Raw genomic sequence first — 20,000 nt, forward strand, 5'->3', positions numbered from 1 at the left:
GCTGATGGCCAAGGCCGTGGCGTGGCATGCCATGCTGCTGGACGAGGCCGTGGCGTGGCATGCCATGCTGCTGGCCAAGGCGTTGGCATGGCATGCTGCTGCTGACCAAGGCTTGGGCTTGCCATGCTGCTGGCAAAGGCCGCGGCATGGCATGCTGCCGGCCAAGGCCGCGGCATGGCATGCTGCCGGCCAAGGCTTTGGCATGCCATGTTGCTGGCCAAGGCCGTGGCATGGCATGCTGCTGGCCAAGGCCGTGGCATGACATGCTGGCCAAGGCCGGGGCATGGCAAGCTGCTGGCCAAGGTCGTGGCATGGCACGCTGCTGGCCAAGGCCGGGGCATAGCACGCTGCTGGCCATGGCCGTGGCATGACAAGCTTGCCAAGGCTGGGGCATGGCGTGCTGCTGGCCAAGGCTTTGGCATGCCATGTTGCTGGCCAAGGCTGTGGCATGGCATGCTGCTGGCCAAGGCTGTGGCATGGCATGCTGCTGGCCAAGGCCGTGGCATGACATGCTGGCCAAGGCCGGGGCATGGCATGCTGCTGGCCAAGGCCGTGGCATGGCATGCTGCTGGCCAAGGCCGTGGCATGACATGCTTGCCAAGGCCAGGGCATGGCATGCTGCTGGCCAAGGCTTTGGCATGCCATGTTGCTGGCCAAGGCTGTGGCATGGCATGCTGGCCTAGGCCAACGTGCCACCGCCACCACCGCGGGCCGCCACTCGACGCATCCCGTGCTTGGCTATGTAGTTTCGATGCCACAAGCCAATGCCACAAGCCAAGCGATGGCATGTGCCAAGCGCCCGCCTAGGCATAGGCGTGGCCTGTGGCCTGGCCATGCTGGCCAGCCTTAAGGGAGGTGCCCCCCCCTTATAATAGCCTGTTAAGCCCTTTTCAATCTGGCAGGAGGAAACATCAACCATGTTCGAGGAGTCATAATGGGGTTTTTTTAAAAAGTAATGGTTTTTGCCAAAACTTTCAACATGAAAGTTGTATGAAATAATTTAATACACCATAAAAAAAATTATAAAAAAATATTTGGCCACCGTAATATTTTATTTTAATTTATTTCAATTTTAATACTTAAAAAATAATAAAAATTACTAAAAATACTCAAAAAATTCTAGAAAAATTCCAACAATTATAAGATGAGGCACTAGTAATTATAGTAATTTTTTTAATTATTTTTTTATTTTTAATTTATTTTATTATAATTTTTATGAGTAAATAAATAATTAAAAAGCCCGACGAACGTGCAAAAACTCTTAGAGAAACCGAGCAAGCATCGGATAGCTCGAATGCAAATAACAAACGCAACAGGCAACTTCCGAGGGACATACTTTTCACAACAAGCTTCCACTGGGGAAAGCACTAGCAACGTGTTCGCAAGTCCAAAGGCAACCAAACGGCTATTACCCGAGGGACAAGCATTTCGCAGGGCAACATATACGTAAGTCAAAGCCAAACCAAATGGCAATTACACGAGGGACAGGATTGCTTGCCAAGGGCGTGGCATGCGATGTTCTAGCCCAAGGCCAAGGCACGCCACGCTGCGGGACAAGGCCGTGGCAAGACATGCGGCTGGCCTTGGCCTTGGCATGGCATGCCGCTGGCTTTGGCTGGGCTGCGTTGGCCTTGGCATGGAATGTTGCTGGCTTCGGATGGCCTGCCTTGGCCTTGGCCTTGGCCGTGGCATGGCATGCTGCTGGCCTTGGCCTTGGCATGGCATGCTGCTGGCTTTGGCTGGGCTGCCTTGGCCGTGGCATGGCATGGCATGCTGCTGGCCTTGGCCTTGGCATGGCAAGCTGCTGGCTTGGGCTGGGCTGCCTTGGCCGTGGCATGGCATGCTGCTGGCTTTGGCTGGGCTTCCTTGGCCGTGGCATGGCATGCTGCTGGCCTTGGCCTTGGCATGGCATGCTGCTGGCTTTGGCTGGCCTGCCTTGGCCGTGGCATGGCATGCTGCTGGCCTAGGCCTTGGCATGGCATGCTGCTGGCTTTGGCTGGGCTTTCTTGGCCGTGGCATCGCATGCTGCTGGCCTTGGCCTTGGCATGGCATGCTGCTGGCTTTGGCTGGGCTGCCTTGGCCGTGGCATCGCATGCTGCTGGCCTTGGCCTTGGCATGGCATGCTGCTGGCTTTGGCTGGCCTGCCTTGGCCGTGGCATGGCATGCTGCTGGCTTGGGCTGGGCTGCCTTGGCCGTGGCATGGCATGCTGCTGGCCTAGGCCTTGGCATGGCATGCTGCTGGCTTTGGCTGGGCTGCCTTGGCCGTGGCATGGCATGCTGCTGGCCTTGGCCTTGGCATGGCATGCTGCTGGCTTTGGCTGGCCTGCCTTGGCCGTGGCATGGCATGCTGCTGGCTTTGGCTGGGCTGCCTTGGCCGTGTCATGGCATGCTGCTGGCCTTGGCCTTGGCATGGCATGCTGCTGGCTTTGGCTGGGCTGCCTTGGCCGTGGCATGGCATGCTGCTGGCCTAGGCCTTGGCATGGCATGCTGCTGGCTTTGGCTGGCCTGCCTTGGCCGTGGCATGGCATGCTGCTGGCCTAGGCCTTGGCATGGCATGCTGCTGGCTTTGGCTGGGCTGCCTTGGCCGTGGCATGGCATGCTGCTGGCCTTGGCCTTGGCATGGCATGCTCCTGGCTTTGGCTGGGCTGCCTTGGCCGTGGCATGGCATGCTGCTGGCCTTGGCCTTGGCATGGCATGCTGCTGGCTTTGGCTGGGCTGCCTTGGCCGTGGCATGGCATGCTGCTGGCCTAGGCCTTGGCATGGCATGCTGCTGGCTTTGGCTGGCCTGCCTTGGCCGGGGCATGGCATGCTGCTGGCTTAGGCCTTGGCATGGCATGCTGCTGGCTTTGGCTGGCTGCCTTGGCCGTGGCATGGCATGCTGCTGGCCTTGGCCTTGGCATGGCATGCTGCTGGCTTGGGCTGGGCTGCCTTGGCCGTGGCATGGCATGCTGCTGGCCTAGGCCTTGGCAGGGCATGCTGCTGGCTTTGGCTGGGCTTCCTTGGCCGTGGCATGGCATGCTGCTGGCCTTGGCCTTGGCATGGCATGCTGCTGGCTTTGGCTGGGCTGCCTTGGCCGTGGCATGGCATGCTGCTGGCCTTGGCCTTGGCATGGCATGCTGCTGGCTTTGGCTGGCCTGCCTTGGCCGTGGCATGGCATGCTGCTGGCCTAGGCCTTGGCATGGCATGCTGCTGGCTTTGGCTGGGCTGCCTTGGCCGTGGCATGGCATGTTGCTGGCCTTGGCCTTGGCATGGCATGCTGCTGGCTTTGGCTGGCCTGCCTTGGCCTTGGCGTGGCATGCTGCTGGCCTAGGCCTTGGCATGGCATGCTGCTGGCTTTGGCTGGGCTGCCTTGGCCGTGGCATGGCATGCTGCTGGCCTTGGCCTTGGCATGGCATGCTGCTGGCTTTGGCTGGCCTGCCTTGGTCGTGGCATCGCATGCTGCTGGCTTAGGCCTTGGCATGGCATGCTGCTGGCTTTGGCTGGCTGCCTTGGTCGTGGCATGGCATGCTGCTGGCCTTGGCCTTGGCATGGCATGCTGCTGGCTTTGGCTGGGCTGCCTTGGCCGTGGCATGGCATGCTGCTGGCCTTGGCCTTGGCATGGCATGCTGCTGGCTTTGGCTGGGCTGCCTTGGCCGTGGCATGGCATGCTGCTGGCCTTGGCCTTGGCATGGCATGCTGCTGGCTTTGGCTGGGCTGCCTTGGCCGTGGCATGGCATGCTGCTGGCCTAGGCCTTGGCATGGCATGCAGCTGGCTTTGGCTGGCCTGCCTTGGCCGTGGCATGGCATGCTGCTGGCCTAGGCCTTGGCATGGCATGCTGCTGGCTTTGGCTGGGCTGCCTTGGCCGTGGCATGGCATGCTGCTGGCCTTGGCCTTGGCATGGCATGCTGCTGGCCTTGGCCTTGGCATGGCATGCTGCTGGCTTTGGCTGGGCTGCCTTGGGCGTGGCATGGCATGCTGCTGGCCTTGGCCTTGGCATGGCATGCTGCTGGCTTTGGCTGGGCTGCCTTGGCCGTGGCATGGCATGCTGCTGGCCTTGGCCTTGGCATGGCATGCTGCTGGCTTTGGCAGGCCTGCCTTGGCCGTGGCATGGCATGCTGCTGGCCTAGGCCTTGGCATGGCATGCTGCTGGCTTTGGCTGGGCTGCCTTGGCCTTGGCATGGCATGCTGCTGGCCTTGGCCTTGGCATGGCATGCTGCTGGCTTTGGCTGGCCTGCCTTGGCCGTGGCATCGCATGCTGCTGGCCTTGGCTTTGGCATCGCATGCGGCTGGCCTTGGCCTTGGCATGGCATGCTGCTGGCTTTGGCTGGGCTGCCTTGGCTGTGGCATGGCATGCTGCTGGCCTTGGCCTTGGCATGGCATGCTGCTGGCTTTGGCTGGGCTGCCTTGGCCGTGGCATGGCATGCTGCTGGCCTTGGCCTTGGCATGGCATGCTGCTGGCTTTGGCAGGCCTGCCATGGCCGTGGCATGGCATGCTGCTGGCCTAGGCCTTGGCATGGCATGCTGCTGGCATTGGCTGGGCTGCCTTGGCCGTGGCATGGCATGCTGCTGGCCTTGGCCTTGGCATGGCATGCTGCTGGCTTTGGCTGGCCTGCCTTGGCCGTGGCATGGCATGCTGCTGGCCTAGGCCTTGGCATGGCATGCTGCTGGCTTTGGCTGGGCTGCCTTGGCCGTGGCATGGCATGCTGCTGGCTTTGGCTGGCCTGCCTTGGCCGTGGCATGGCATGCTGCTGGCCTTGGCCTTGGCATGGCATGCATCTGGCCTTGGCCTTGGCATGGCATGCTGCTGGCTTTGGCTGGCCTGCCTTGGCCGTGGCATGGCATGCTGCTGGCCTAGGCCTTGGCATGGCATGCTGCTGGCTTTGGCTGGGCTGCCTTGGCCCTGGCATGGCATGCTGCTGGCCTAGGCCTTGGCATGGCATGCTGCTGGCTTTGGCTGGGCTGCCTTGGCCGTGGCATGGCATGTTGCTGGCCTTGGCCTTGGCATGGCATGTTGCTGGCTTTGGCTGGCCTGCCTTGGCCGTGGCATCGCATGCTGCTGGCCTTGGCCTTGGCATGGCATGCTGCTGGCTTTGGCTGGGCTGCCTTGGCCGTGGCATGGCATGCTGCAGGCCTTGGCATGGCATGCTGCTGGCCTTGGCCTTGGCATGGCACGCTGCTGGCTTTGGCTGGCCTGCCTTGGCCGTGGCATGGCATGCTGCTGGCCTAGGCCTTGGCATGGCATGCTGCTGGCTTTGGCTGGGCTGCCTTGGCCGTGGCATGGCATGCTGCTGGCCTTGGCCTTGGCATGGCATGCTGCTGGCTTTGGCTGGGCTGCCTTGGCCGGGGCATGGCATGCTGCTGGCCTTGGCCTTGGCATGGCATGCTGCTGGCTTTGGCTGGCCTGCCTTGGCCGTGGCATCGCATGCTGCTGGCCTTGGCCTTGGCATGGCATGCTGCTGGCCTTGGCCTTGGCATGGCATGCTGCTGGCTTTGGCTGGGCTGCCTTGGCCATGGCATGGCATGCTGCTGGCCTAGGCCTTGGCATGGCATGCTGCTGGCTTTGGCTGGGCTGCCTTGGCCGTGGCATGGCATGCTGCTGGCCTTGGCCTTGGCATGGCATGCTGCTGGCTTTGGCTGGCCTGCCTTGGCCTTGGCGTGGCATGCTGCTGGCCTAGGCCTTGGCATGGCATGCTGCTGGCTTTGGCTGGGCTGCCTTGGCCGTGGCTTGGCATGCTGCTGGCCTTGGCCTTGGCATGGCATGCTGCTGGCTTTGGCTGGCCTGCCTTGGCCGTGGCATGGCATGCTGCTGGCCTTGGCCTTGGCATGGCATGCTGCTGGCTTTGGCTGGGCTGCCTTGGCCGTGGCATGGCATGCTGCTGGCCTAGGCCTTGGCATGGCATGCTGCTGGCTGGCCTAGGCCTTGGCTGGCCTGCCTTGGCCGTGGCATGGCATGCTGCTGGCCTTGGCCTTGGCATGGCATGCTGCTGGCTTTGGCTGGGCTGCCTTGGCCGTGGCATGGCATGCTGCTGGCCTAGGCCTTGGCATGGCATGCTGCTGGCTTTGGCTGGCCTGCCTTGGCCGTGGCATCGCATGCTGCTGGCCTAGGCCTTGGCATGGCATGCTGCTGGCTTTGGCTGGGCTGCCTTGGCCGTGGCATGGCATGCTGCTGGCCTTGGCCTTGGCATGGCATGCTGCTGGCCTTGGCCTTGGCATGGCATGCTGCTGGCTTTGGCTGGGCTGCCTTAGCCATGGCATGGCATGCTGCTGGCCTAGGCCTTGGCATGGCATGCTGCTGGCTTTGGCTGGGCTGCCTTGGCCGTGGCATGGCATGCTGCTGGCCTTGGCCTTGGCATGGCATGCTGCTGGCTTTGGCTGGCCTGCCTTGGCCGTGGCATGGCATGCTGCTGGCCTAGGCCTTGGCATGGCATGCTGCTGGCTTTGGCTGGGCTGCCTTGGCCGTGGCATGGCATGCTGCTGGCCTTGGCCTTGGCATGGCATGCTGCTGGCTTTGGCTGGCCTGCCTTGGCCTTGGCGTGGCATGCGGCTGGCCTAGGCCTTGGCATGGCATGCTGCTGGCTTTGGCTGGGCTGCCTTGGCCGTGGCCTGGCATGCTGCTGGCCTTGGCCTTGGCATGGCATGCTGCTGGCTTTGGCTGGCCTGCCTTGGCCGTGGCATCGCATGCTGCTGGCTTAGGCCTTGGCATGGCATGCTGCTGGCTTTGGCTGGCAGCCTTGGCCGTGGCATGGCATGCCGCTGGCCTTGGCCTTGGCATGGCATGCTGCTGGCTTTGGCTGGGCTGCCTTGGCCGTGGCATGGCATGCTGCTGGCCTTGGCCTTGGCATGGCATGCTGCTGGCTTTGGCTGGGCTGCCTTGGCCGTGGCATGGCATGTTGCTGGCCTAGCCCTTGGCATGGCATGCTGCTGGCTTTGGCTGGCCTGCCTTGGCCGCGGCATGGCACGCTGCTGGCCTAGGCCTTGGCATGGCATGCTGCTGGCTTTGGCTGGGCTGCCTTGGTCGTGGCATGGCATGCTGCTGGCCTTGGCCTTGGCATGGCATGCTGCTGGCCTTGGCCTTGGCATGGCATGCTGCTGGCTTTGGCTGGGCTGCCTTGGCCGTGGCATGGCATGCTGCTGGCCTTGGCCTTGGCATGGCATGCTGCTGGCTTTGGCTGGGCTGCCTTGGCCGTGGCATGGCATGCTGCTGGCCTTGGCCTTGGCATGGCATGCTGCTGGCTTTGGCAGGCCTGCCTTGGCCGTGGCATGGCATGCTGCTGGCCTAGGCCTTGGCATGGCATGCTGCTGGCTTTGGCTGGGCTGCCTTGGCCTTGGCATGGCATGCTGCTGGCCTTGGCCTTGGCATGGCATGCTGCTGGCTTTGGCTGGCCTGCCTTGGCCGTGGCATCGCATGCTGCTGGCCTTGGCCTTGGCATCGCATGCTGCTAGCCTTGGCCTTGGCATGGCATGCTGCTGGCTTTGGCTGGGCTGCCTTGGCTGTGGCATGGCATGCTGCTGGCCTTGGCCTTGGCATTGCATGCTGCTGGCTTTGGCTGGGCTGCCTTGGCCGTGGCATGGCATGCTGCTGGCCTTGGCCTTGGCATGGCATGCTGCTGGCTTTGGCAGGCCTGCCTTGGCCGTGGCATGGCATGCTGCTGGCCTAGGCCTTGGCATGGCATGCTGCTGGCATTGGCTGGGCTGCCTTGGCCGTGGCATGGCATGCTGCTGGCCTTGGCCTTGGCATGGCATGCTGCTGGCTTTGGCTGGCCTGCCTTGGCCGTGGCATGGCATGCTGCTGGCCTAGGCCCTGGCATGGCATGCTGCTGGCTTTGGCTGGGCTGCCTTGGCCGTGGCATGGCATGCTGCTGGCTTTGGCTGGCCTGCCTTGGCCGTGGCATCGCATACTGCTGGCCTTGGCCTTGGCATGGCATGCATCTGGCCTTGGCCTTGGCATGGCATGCTGCTGGCTTTGGCTGGCCTGCCTTGGCCGTGGCATGGCATGCTGCTGGCCTAGGCCTTGGCATGGCATGCTGCTGGCTTTGGCTGGGCTGCCTTGGCCCTGGCATGGCATGCTGCTGGCCTAGGCCTTGGCATGGCATGCTGCTGGCTTTGGCTAGGCTGCCTTGGCCGTGGCATGGCATGTTGCTGGCCTTGGCCTTGGCATGGCATGCTGCTGGCTTTGGCTGGCCTGCCTTGGCCGTGGCATCGCATGCTGCTGGCCTTGGCCTTGGCCTTGGCATGGCATGCTGCTGGCTTTGGCTGGGCTGCCTTGGCCGTGGCATGGCATGCTGCAGGCCTCGGCATGGCATGCTGCTGGCCTTGGCCTTGGCATGGCATGCTGCTGGCTTTGGCTGGCCTGCCTTGGCCGTGGCATGGCATGCTGCTGGCCTAGGCCTTGGCACGGCATGCTGCTGGCCATGGCCTTGGCATGGCATGCTGCTGGCTTTGGCTGGCCTGCCTTGGCCGTGGCATCGCATGCTGCTGGCTTAGGCCTTGGCATGGCATGCTGCTGGCTTTGGCTGGCTGCCTTGGCCGTGGCATGGCATGCTGCTGGCCTTGGCCTTGGCATGGCATGCTGCTGGCTTTGGCTGGGCTGCCTTGGCCGTGGCATGGCATGCTGCTGGCCTTGGCCTTGGCATGGCATGCTGCTGGCTTTGGCTGGGCTGCCTTGGCCGTGGCATGGCATGCTGCTGGCCTAGGCCTTGGCATGGCATGCTGCTGGCTTTGGCTGGCCTGCCTTGGCCGTGGCATCGCATGCTGCTGGCCTAGGCCTTGGCATGGCATGCTGCTGGCTTTGGCTGGGCTGCCTTGGCCGTGGCATGGCATGCTGCTGGCCTTGGCCTTGGCATGGCATGCTGCTGGCCTTGGCCTTGGCATGGCATGCTGCTGGCTTTGGCTGGGCTGCCTTGGCCGTGGCATGGCATGCTGCTGGCCTTGGCCTTGGCATGGCATGCTGCTGGCTTTGGCTGGGCTGCCTTGGCCGTGGCATGGCATGCTGCTGGCCTTGGCCTTGGCATGGCATGCTGCTGGCTTTGGCAGGCCTGCCTTGGCCGTGGCATGGCATGCTGCTGGCCTAGGCCTTGGCATGGCATGCTGCTGGCTTTGGCTGGGCTGCCTTGGCCTTGGCATGGCATGCTGCTGGCCTTGGCCTTGGCATGGCATGCTGCTGGCTTTGGCTGGCCTGCCTTGGCCGTGGCATCGCATGGTGCTGGCCTTGACCTTGGCATCGCATGCTGCTGGCCTTGGCCTTGGCATGGCATGCTGCTGGCTTTGGCTGGGCTGCCTTGGCTGTGGCATGGCATGCTGCTGGCCTTGGCCTTGGCATGGCATGCTGCTGGCTTTGGCTGGGCTGCCTTGGCCGTGGCATGGCATGCTGCTGGCCTTGGCCTTGGCATGGCATGCTGCTGGCCTTGGCCTTGGCATGGCATGCTGCTGGCTTTGGCTAGGCTGCCTTGGCCGTGGCATCGCATGCTGCTGGCCTTGGCCTTGGCATCGCATGCTGCTGGCCTTGGCCTTGGCATGGCATGCTGCTGGCTTTGGCTGGGCTGCCTTGGCTGTGGCATGGCATGCTGCTGGCCTTGGCCTTGGCATGGCATGCTGCTGGCTTTGGCTGGGCTGCCTTGGCCGTGGCATGGCATGCTGCTGGCCTTGGCCTTGGCATGGCATGCTGCTGGCTTTGGCAGGCCTGCCTTGGCCGTGGCATGGCATGCTGCTGGCCTAGGCCTTGGCATGGCATGCTGCTGGCATTGGTTGGGCTGCCTTGGCCGTGCCATGGCATGCTGCTGGCCTTGGCCTTGGCATGGCATGCTGCTGGCTTTGGCTGGCCTACCTTGGCCGTGGCATGGCATGCTGCTGGCCTAGGCCTTGGCATGGCATGCTGCTGGCTTTGGATGGGCTGCCTTGGCCGTGGCATGGCATGCTGCTGGCTTTGGCTGGCCTGCCTTGGCCGTGGCATCGCATGCTGCTGGCCTTGGCCTTGGCATGGCATGCATCTGGCCTTGGCCTTGGCATGGCATGCTGCTGGCTTTGGCTGGCCTGCCTTGGCCGTGGCATGGCATGCTGCTGGCCTAGGCCTTGGCATGGCATGCTGCTGGCTTTGGCTGGGCTGCCTTGGCCTTGGCATGGCATGCTGCTGGCCTAGGCCTTGGCATGGCATGCTGCTGGCTTTGGCTGGGCTGCCTTGGCCGTGGCATGGCATGCTGCTGGCCTTGGCCTTGGCATGGCATGCTGCTGGCTTTGGCTGGCCTGCCTTGGCCGTGGCATCGCATGCTGCTGGCCTTGGCCTTGGCATGGCATGCTGCTGGCTTTGGCTGGGCTGCCTTGGCCGTGGCATGGCATGCTGCAGGCCTTGGCATGGCATGCTGCTGGCCTTGGCCTTGGCATGGCATGCTGCTGGCTTTGGCTGGCCTGCCTTGGCCGTGGCATGGCATGCTGCTGGCCTAGGCCTTGGCATGGCATGCTGCTGGCTTTGGCTGGGCTGCCTTGGCCGTGGCATGTCATGCTGCTGGCCTTGGCCTTGGCATGGCATGCTGCTGGCTTTGGCTGGGCTGCCTTGGCCGGGGCATGGCATGCTGCTGGCCTTGGCCTTGGCATGGCATGCTGCTGGCTTTGGCTGGCCTGCCTTGGTCGTGGCATGGCATGCTGCTGGCCTAGGCCTTGGCATGGCATGCTGCTGGCTTTGGCTGGGCTGCCTTGGCCGTGGCATGGCATGCTGCTGGCTTTGGCTGGCCTGCCTTGGCCGTGGCATCGCATGCTGCTGGCCTTGGCCTTGGCATGGCATGCATCTGGCCTTGGCCTTGGCATGGCATGCTGCTGGCTTTGGCTGGCCTGCCTTGGCCGTGGCATGGCATGCTGCTGGCCTAGGCCTTGGCATGGCATGCAGCTGGCTTTGGCTGGGCTGCCTTGGCCCTGGCATGGCATGCTGTTGGCCTAGGCCTTGGCATGGCATGCTGCTGGCTTTGGCTGGGCTGCCTTGGCCGTGGCATGGCATGTTGCTGGCCTTGGCCTTGGCATGGCATGCTGCTGGCTTTGGCTGGCCTGCCTTGGCCGTGGCATCGCATGCTGCTGGCCTTGGCCTTGGCATGGCATGCTGCTGGCTTTGGCTGGGCTGCCTTGGCCGTGGCATGGCATGCTGCAGGCCTTGGCATGGCATGCTGCTGGCCTTGGCCTTGGCATGGCATGCTGCTGGCCTTGGCCTTGGCATGGCATGCTGCTGGCTTTGGCTGGCCTGCCTTGGCCGTGGCATGGCATGCTGCTGGCCTAGGCCTTGGCATGGCATGCTGCTGGCTTTGGCTGGGCTGCCTTGGCCGTGGCATGGCATGCTGCTGGCCTTGGCCTTGGCATGGCATGCTGCTGGCTTTGGCTGGGCTGCCTTGGCCGGGGCATGGCATGCTGCTGGCCTTGGCCTTGGCATGGCATGCTGCTGGCTTTGGCTGGCCTGCCTTGGCCGTGGCATGGCATGCTGCTGGCCTTGGCCTTGGCATGGCATGCTGCTGGCCTTGGCCTTGGCATGGCATGCTGCTGGCTTTGGCTGGGCTGCCTTGGCCATGGCATGGCATGCTGCTGGCCTAGGCCTTGGCATGGCATGCTGCTGGCTTTGGCTGGGCTGCCTTGGCCGTGGCATTGCATGCTGCTGGCCTTGGCCTTGGCATGGCATGCTGCTGGCTTTGGCTGGCCTGCCTTGGCCTTGGCGTGGCATGCTGCTGGCCTAGGCCTTGGCATGGCATGCTGCTGGCTTTGGCTGGGCTGCCTTGGCCGTGGCATGGCATGTTGCTGGCCTTGGCCTTGGCATGGCATGCTGCTGGCTTTGGCTGGCCTGCCTTGGCCGTGGCATCGCATGCTGCTGGCTTAGGCCTTGGCATGGCATGCTGCTGGCTTTGGCTGGCTGCCTTGGCCGTGGCATGGCATGCTGCTGGCCTTGGCCTTGGCATGGCATGCTGCTGGCTTTGGCTGGGCTGCCTTGGCCGTGGCATGGCATGCTGCTGGCCTTGGCCTTGGCATGGCATGCTGCTGGCTTTGGCTGGGCTGCCTTGGCCGTGGCATGGCATGCTGCTGGCCTAGGCCTTGGCATGGCATGCTGCTGGCTTTGGCTGGCCTGCCTTGGCCGTGGCATCGCATGCTGCTGGCCTAGGCCTTGGCATGGCATGCTGCTGGCTTTGGCTGGGCTGCCTTGGCCGTGGCATGGCATGCTGCTGGCCTTGGCCTTGGCATGGCATGCTGCTGGCCTTGGCCTTGGCATGGCATGCTGCTGGCTTTGGCTGGGCTGCCTTGGCCGTGGCATGGCATGCTGCTGGCCTTGGCCTTGGCATGGCATGCTGCTGGCTTTGGCTGGGCTTCCTTGGCCGTGGCATGGCATGCTGCTGGCCTTGGCCTTGGCATGGCATGCTGCTGGCTTTGGCAGGCCTGCCTTGGCCGTGGCATGGCATGCTGCTGGCCTAGGCCTTGGCATGGCATGCTGCTGGCTTTGGCTGGGCTGCCTTGGCCTTGGCATGGCATGCTGCTGGCCTTGGCCTTGGCATGGCATGCTGCTGGCTTTGGCTGGCCTGCCTTGGCCGTGGCATCGCATGCTGCTGGCCTTGGCCTTGGCATCGCATGCTGCTGGCCTTGGCCTTGGCATGGCATGCTGCTGGCTTTGGCTGGGCTGCCTTGGCGGTGGCATGGCATGCTGCTGGCCTTGGCCTTGGCATGGCATGCTGCTGGCTTTGGCTGGGCTGCCTTGGCCGTGGCATGGCATGCTGCTGGCCTTGGCCTTGGCATGGCATGCTGCTGGCCTTGGCCTTGGCATGGCATGCTGCTGGCTTTGGCTGGGCTGCCTTGGCCGTGGCATCGCATGCTGCTGGCCTTGGCCTTGGCATCGCATGCTGCTGGCCTTGGCCTTGGCATGGCATGCTGCTGGCTTTGGCTGGGCTGCCTTGGCTGTGGCATGGCATGCTGCTGGCCTTGGCCTTGGCATGGCATGCTGCTGGCTTTGGCTGGGCTGCCTTGGCCGTGGCATGGCATGCTGCTGGCCTTGGCCTTGGCATGGCATGCTGCTGGCTTTGGCAGGCCTGCCTTGGCCGTGGCATGGCATGCTGCTGGCCTAGGCCTTGGCATGGCATGCTGCTGGCATTGGCTGGGCTGCCTTGGCCGTGGCATGGCATGCTGCTGGCCTTGGCCTTGGCATGGCATGCTGCTGGCTTTGGCTGGCCTGCCTTGGCCGTGGCATGGCATGCTGCTGGCCTTGGCATGGCATGCTGCTGGCCTTGGCCTTGGCATGGCATGCTGCTGGCTTTGGCAGGCCTGCCTTGGCCGTGGCATGGCATGCTGCTGGCCTAGGCCTTGGCATGGCATGCTGCTGGCATTGGCTGGGCTGCCTTGGCCGTGGCATGGCATGCTGCTGGCCTTGGCCTTGGCATGGCATGCTGCTGGCTTTGCCTGGCCTGCCTTGGCCGTGGCATGGCATGCTGCTGGCCTTGGCATGGCATGCTGCTGGCCTTGGCCTTGGCATGGCATGCTGCTGGCTTTGGCAGGCCTGCCTTGGCCGTGGCATGGCATGCTGCTGGCCTAGGCCTTGGCATGGCATGCTGCTGGCATTGGCTGGGCTGCCTTGGCCGTGGCATGGCATGCTGCGGGCCTTGGCCTTGGCATGGCATGCTGCTGGCTTTGGCTGGCCTGCCTTGGCCGTGGCATGGCATGCTGCAGGCCTAGGCCTTGGCATGGCATGCTGCTGGCTTTGGCTGGGCTGCCTTGGCCGTGGCATGGCATGCTGCTGGCTTTGGCTGGCCTGCCTTGGCCGTGGCATCGCATGCTGCTGGCCTTGGCCTTGGCATGGCATGCATCTGGCCTTGGCCTTGGCATGGCATGCTGCTGGCTTTGGCTGGCCTGCCTTGGCCGTGGCATGGCATGCTGCTGGCCTAGGCCTTGGCATGGCATGCTGCTGGCTTTGGCTGGGCTGCCTTGGCCACGGCATGGCATGCTGCTGGCCTAGGCCTTGGCATGGCATGCTGCTGGCTTTGGCTGGGCTGCCTTGGCCGTGGCATGGCATGTTGCTGGCCTTGGCCTTGGCATGGCATGCTGCTGGCTTTGGCTGGCCTGCCTTGGCCGTGGCATCGCATGCTGCTGGCCTTGGCCTTGGCATGGCATGCTGCTGGCTTTGGCTGGGCTGCCTTGGCCGTGGCATGGCATGCTGCAGGCCTTGGCCTTGGCATGGCATGCTGCTGGCTTTGGCTGGCCTGCCTTGGCCGTGGCATGGCATGCTGCTGGCCTAGGCCTTGGCATGGCATGCTGCTGGCTTTGGCTGGGTGGCCTTGGCCGTGGCATGGCATGCTGCTGGCCTTGGCCTTGGCATGGCATGCTGCTGGCTTTGGCTGGGCTGCCTTGGCCGGGGCATGGCATGCTGCTGGCCTTGGCCTTGGCATGGCATGCTGCTGGCTTTGGCTGGCCTGCCTTGGCCGTGGCATCGCATGCTGCTGGCCTTGGCCTTGGCATGGCATGCTGCTGGCCTTGGCCTTGGCATGGCATGCTGCTGGCTTTGGCTGGGCTGCCTTGGCCATGGCATGGCATGCTGCTGGCCTAGGCCATGGCATGGCATGCTGCTGGCTTTGGCTGGGCTGCCTTGGCCGTGGCATTGCATGCTGCTGGCCTTGGCCTTGGCATGGCATGCTGCTGGCTTTGGCTGGCCTGCCTTGGCGTTGGCGTGGCATGCTGCTGGCCTAGGCCTTGGCATGGCATGCTGCTGGCTTTGGCTGGGCTGCCTTGGCCGTGGCTTGGCATGCTGCTGGCCTTGGCCTTGGCATGGCATGCTGCTTGCTTTGGCTGGGCTGCCTTGGCCGTGGCATGGCATGCTGCTGGCCTAGGCCTTGGCATGGCATGCTGCTGGCTTTGGCTGGCCTGCCTTGGCCGTGGCATCGCATGCTGCTGGCCTAGGCCTTGGCATGGCATGCTGCTGGCTTTGGCTGGGCTGCCTTGGCCGTGGCATGGCATGCTGCTGGCCTTGGCCTTGGCATGGCATGCTGCTGGCCTTGGCCTTGGCATGGCATGCTGCTGGCTTTGGCTGGGCTGCCTTGGCCATGGCATGGCATGCTGTTGGCCTTGGCCTTGGCATGGCATGCTGCTGGCTTTGGCTGGGCTGCCTTGGCGGTGGCATGGCATGCTGCTGGCCTTGGCCTTGGCATGGCATGCTGCTGGCTTTGGCAGGCCTGCCTTGGCCGTGGCATGGCATGCTGCTGGCCTAGGCCTTGGCATGGCATGCTGCTGGCTTTGGCTGGGCTGCATTGGCCTTGGTATGGCATGCTGCTGGCCTTGGCCTTGGCATGGCATGCTGCTGGCTTTGGCTGGCCTGCCTTGGCCGTGGCATCGCATGCTGCTGGCCTTGGCCTTGGCATCGCATGCTGCTGGCCTTGGCCTTGGCATGGCATGCTGCTGGCTTTGGCTGGGCTGCCTTGGCTGTGGCATGGCATGCTGCTGGCCTTGGCCTTGGCATGGCATGCTGCTGGCTTTGGCTGGGCTGCCTTGGCCGTGGCATGGCATGCTGCTGGCCTTGGCCTTGGCATGGCATGCTGCTGGCCTTGGCCTTGGCATGGCATGCTGCTGGCCTTGGCCTTGGCATGGCATGCTGCTGGCTTTGGCTGGGCTGCCTTGGCCGTGGCATCGCATGCTGCTGGCCTTGGCCTTGGCATCGCATGCTGCTGGCCTTGGCCTTGGCATGGCATGCTGCTGGCTTTGGCTGGGCTGCCTTGGCTGTGGCATGGCATGCTGCTGGCCTTGGCCTTGGCATGGCATGCTGCTGGCTTTGGCTGGGCTGCCTTGGCCGTGGCATGGCATGCTGCTGGCCTTGGCCTTGGCATGGCATGCTGCTGGCTTTGGCAGGCCTGCCTTGGCCGTGGCATGGCATGCTGCTGGCCTAGGCCTTGGCGTGGCATGCTGCTGGCATTGGCTGGGCTGCCTTGGCCGTGGCATGGCATGCTGCTGGCCTTGGCCTTGGCATGGCATGCTGCTGGCTTTGGCTGGCCTACCTTGGCCGTGGCATGGCATGCTGCTGGCCTAGGCCTTGGCATGGCATGCTGCTGGCTTTGGCTGGGCTGCCTTGGCCGTGGCATGGCATGCTGCTGGCTTTGGCTGGCCTGCCTTGGCCGTGGCATCGCATGCTGCTGGCCTTGGCCTTGGCATGGCATGCATCTGGCCTTGGCCTTGGCATGGCATGCTGCTGGCTTTGGCTGGCCTGCCTTGGCCGTGGCATGGCATGCTGCTGGCCTAGGCCTTGGCATGGCATGCTGCTGGCTTTGGCTGGGCTGCCTTGGCCGTGGCATGGCATGCTGCTGGCTTTGGCTGGCCTGCCTTGGCCGTGGCATCGTATGCTGCTGGCCTTGGCCTTGGCATGGCATGCATCTGGCCTTGGCCTTGGCATGGCATGCTGCTGGCTTTGGCTGGCCTGCCCTGGCCGTGGCATGGCATGCTGCTGGCCTAGGCCTTGGCATGGCATGCTGCTGGCTTTGGCTGGGCTGCCTTGGCCATGGCATGGCATGCTGCTGGCCTAGGCCTTGGCATGGCGTGCTGCTGGCTTTGGCTGGGCTGCCTTGGCCGTGGCATGGCATGCTGCTGGCCTTGGCCTTGGCATGGCATGCTGCTGGCTTTGGCTGGCCTGCCTTGGCCGTGGCATCGCATGCTGCTGGCCTTGGCCTTGGCATGGCATGCTGCTGGCTTTGGCTGGGCTGCCTTGGCCGTGGCATGGCATGCTGCAGGCCTTGGCATGGCATGCTGCTGGCCTTGGCCTTGGCATGGCATGCTGCTGGCTTTGGCTGGCCTGCCTTGGCCGTGGCATGGCATGCTGCTGGCCTAGGCCTTGGCATGGCATGCTGCTGGCTTTGGCTGGGCTGCCTTGGCCGTGGCATGGCATGCTGCTGGCCTTGGCCTTGGCATGGCATGCTGCTGGCTTTGGCTGGGCTGCCTTGGCCGGGGCATGGCATGCTGCTGGCCTTGGCCTTGGCATGGCATGCTGCTGGCTTTGGCTGGCCTGCCTTGGCCGTGGCATCGCATGCTGCTGGCCTTGGCCTTGGCATGGCATGCTGCTGGCCTTGGCCTTGGCATGGCATGCTGCTGGCTTTGGCTGGGCTGCCTTGGCCATGGCATGGCATGCTGCTGGCCTAGGCCTTGGCATGGCATGCTGCTGGCTTTGGCAGGCCTGCCTTGGCCGTGGCATGGCATGCTGCTGGCCTAGGCCTTGGCATGGCATGCTGCTGGCATTGGCTGGGCTGCCTTGGCCGTGGCATGGCATGCTGCTGGCCTTGGCCTTGGCATGGCATGCTGCTGGCTTTGGCTGGCCTGCCTTGGCCGTGGCATGGCATGCTGCTGGCCTTGGCATGGCATGCTGCTGGCCTTGGCCTTGGCATGGCATGCTGCTGGCTTTGGCAGGCCTGCCTTGGCCGTGGCATGGCATGCTGCTGGCCTAGGCCTTGGCATGGCATGCCGCTGGCATTGGCTGGGCTGCCTTGGCCGTGGCATGGCATGCTGCTGGCCTTGGCCTTGGCATGGCATGCTGCTGGCTTTGGCTGGCCTGCCTTGGCCGTGGCATGGCATGCTGCAGGCCTAGGCCTTGGCATGGCATGCTGCTGGCTTTGGCTGGGCTGCCTTGGCCGTGGCATGGCATGCTGCTGGCTTTGGCTGGCCTGCCTTGGCCGTGGCATCGCATGCTGCTGGCCTTGGCCTTGGCATGGCATGCATCTGGCCTTGGCCTTGGCATGGCATGCTGCTGGCTTTGGCTGGCCTGCCTTGGCCGTGGCATGGCATGCTGCTGGCCTAGGCCTTGGCATGGCATGCTGCTGGCTTTGGCTGGGCTGCCTTGGCCATGGCATGGCATGCTGCTGGCCTAGGCCTTGGCATGGCATGCTGCTGGCTTTGGCTGGGCTGCCTTGGCCGTGGCATGGCATGTTGCTGGCCTTGGCCTTGGCATGGCATGCTGCTGGCTTTGGCTGGCCTGCCTTGGCCGTGGCATCGCATGCTGCTGGCCTTGGCCTTGGCATGGCATGCTGCTGGCTTTGGCTGGGCTGCCTTGGCCGTGGCATGGCATGCTGCAGGCCTTGGCATGGCATGCTGCTGGCCTTGGCCTTGGCATGGCATGCTGCTGGCTTTGGCTGGCCTGCCTTGGCCGTGGCATGGCATGCTGCTGGCCTAGGCCTTGGCATGGCATGCTGCTGGCTTTGGCTGGGCTGCCTTGGCCGTGGCATGGCATGCTGCTGGCCTTGGCCTTGGCATGGCATGCTGCTGGCTTTGGCTGGGCTGCCTTGGCCGGGGCATGGCATGCTGCTGGCCTTGGCCTTGGCATGGCATGCTGCTGGCTTTGGCTGGCCTGCCTTGGCCGTGGCATCGCATGCTGCTGGCCTTGGCCTTGGCATGGCATGCTGCTGGCCTTGGCCTTGGCATGGCATGCTGCTGGCTTTGGCTGGGCTGCCTTGGCCATGGCATGGCATGCTGCTGGCCTAGGCCTTGGCATGGCATGCTGCTGGCTTTGGCTGGGCTGCCTTGGCCGTGGCATTGCATGCTGCTGGCCTTGGCCTTGGCATGGCATGCTGCTGGCTTTGGCTGGCCTGCCTTGGCGTTGGCGTGGCATGCTGCTGGCCTAGGCCTTGGCATGGCATGCTGCTGGCTTTGGCTGGGCTGCCTTGGCCGTGGCTTGGCATGCTGCTGGCCTTGGCCTTGGCATGGCATGCTGCTGGCTTTGGCTGGCCTGCCTTGGCCGTGGCATCGCATGCTGCTGGCTTAGGCCTTGGCATGGCATGCTGCTGGCTTTGGCTGGCTGCCTTGGCCGTGGCATGGCATGCTGCTGGCCTTGGCCTTGGCATGGCATGCTGCTGGCTTTGGCTGGGCTGCCTTGGCCGTGGCATGGCATGCTGCTGGCCTTGGCCTTGGCATGGCATGCTGCTTGCTTTGGCTGGGCTGCCTTGGCCGTGGCATGGCATGCTGCTGGCCTAGGCCTTGGCATGGCATGCTGCTGGCTTTGGCTGGCCTGCCTTGGCCGTGGCATCGCATGCTGCTGGCCTAGGCCTTGGCATGGCATGCTGCTGGCTTTGGCTGGGCTGCCTTGGCCGTGGCATGGCATGCTGCTGGCCTTGGCCTTGGCATGGCATGCTGCTGGTCTTGGCCTTGGCATGGCATGCTGCTGGCTTTGGCTGGGCTGCCTTAGCCATGGCATGGCATGCTGTTGGCCTTGGCCTTGGCATGGCATGCTGCTGGCTTTGGCTGGGCTGCCTTGGCCGTGGCATGGCATGCTGCTGGCCTTGGCCTTGGCATGGCATGCTGCTGGCTTTGGCAGGCCTGCCTTGGCCGTGGCATGGCATGCTGCTGGCCTAGGCCATGGCATGGCATGCTGCTGGCTTTGGCTGGGCTGCCTTGGCCTTGGTATGGCATGCTGCTGGCCTTGGCCTTGGCATGGCATGCTGCTGGCTTTGGCTGGCCTGCCTTGGCCGTGGCATCGCATGCTGCTGGCCTTGGCCTTGGCATCGTATGCTGCTGGCCTTGGCCTTGGCATGGCATGCTGCTGGCTTTGGCTGGGCTGCCTTGGCTGTGGCATGGCATGCTGCTGGCCTTGGCCTTGGCATGGCATGCTGCTGGCTTTGGCTGGGCTGCCTTGGCCGTGGCATGGCATGCTGCTGGCCTTGGCCTTGGCATGGCATGCTGCTGGCCTTGGCCTTGGCATGGCATGCTGCTGGCTTTGGCTGGGCTGCCTTGGCCGTGGCATCGCATGCTGCTGGCCTTGGCCTTGGCATCGCATGCTGCTGGCCTTGGCCTTGGCATGGCATGCTGCTGGCTTTGGCTGGGCTGCCTTGGCGGTGGCATGGCATGCTGCTGGCCTTGGCCTTGGCATGGCATGCTGCTGGCTTTGGTTGGGCTGCCTTGGCCGTGGCATGGCATGCTGCTGGCCTTGGCCTTGGCATGGCATGCTGCTGGCTTTGGCAGGCCTGCCTTGGCCGTGGCATGGCATGCTGCTGGCCTAGGCCTTGGCATGGCATGCTGCTGGCATTGGCTGGGCTGCCTTGGCCGTGACATGGCATGC

The sequence above is a fragment of the Camellia sinensis genome, chromosome 12 (genome assembly GCF_055761805.1).
Source record: "Camellia sinensis isolate YWXY chromosome 12, ASM5576180v1, whole genome shotgun sequence".
Lineage (NCBI taxonomy): Eukaryota > Viridiplantae > Streptophyta > Magnoliopsida > Ericales > Theaceae > Camellia > Camellia sinensis.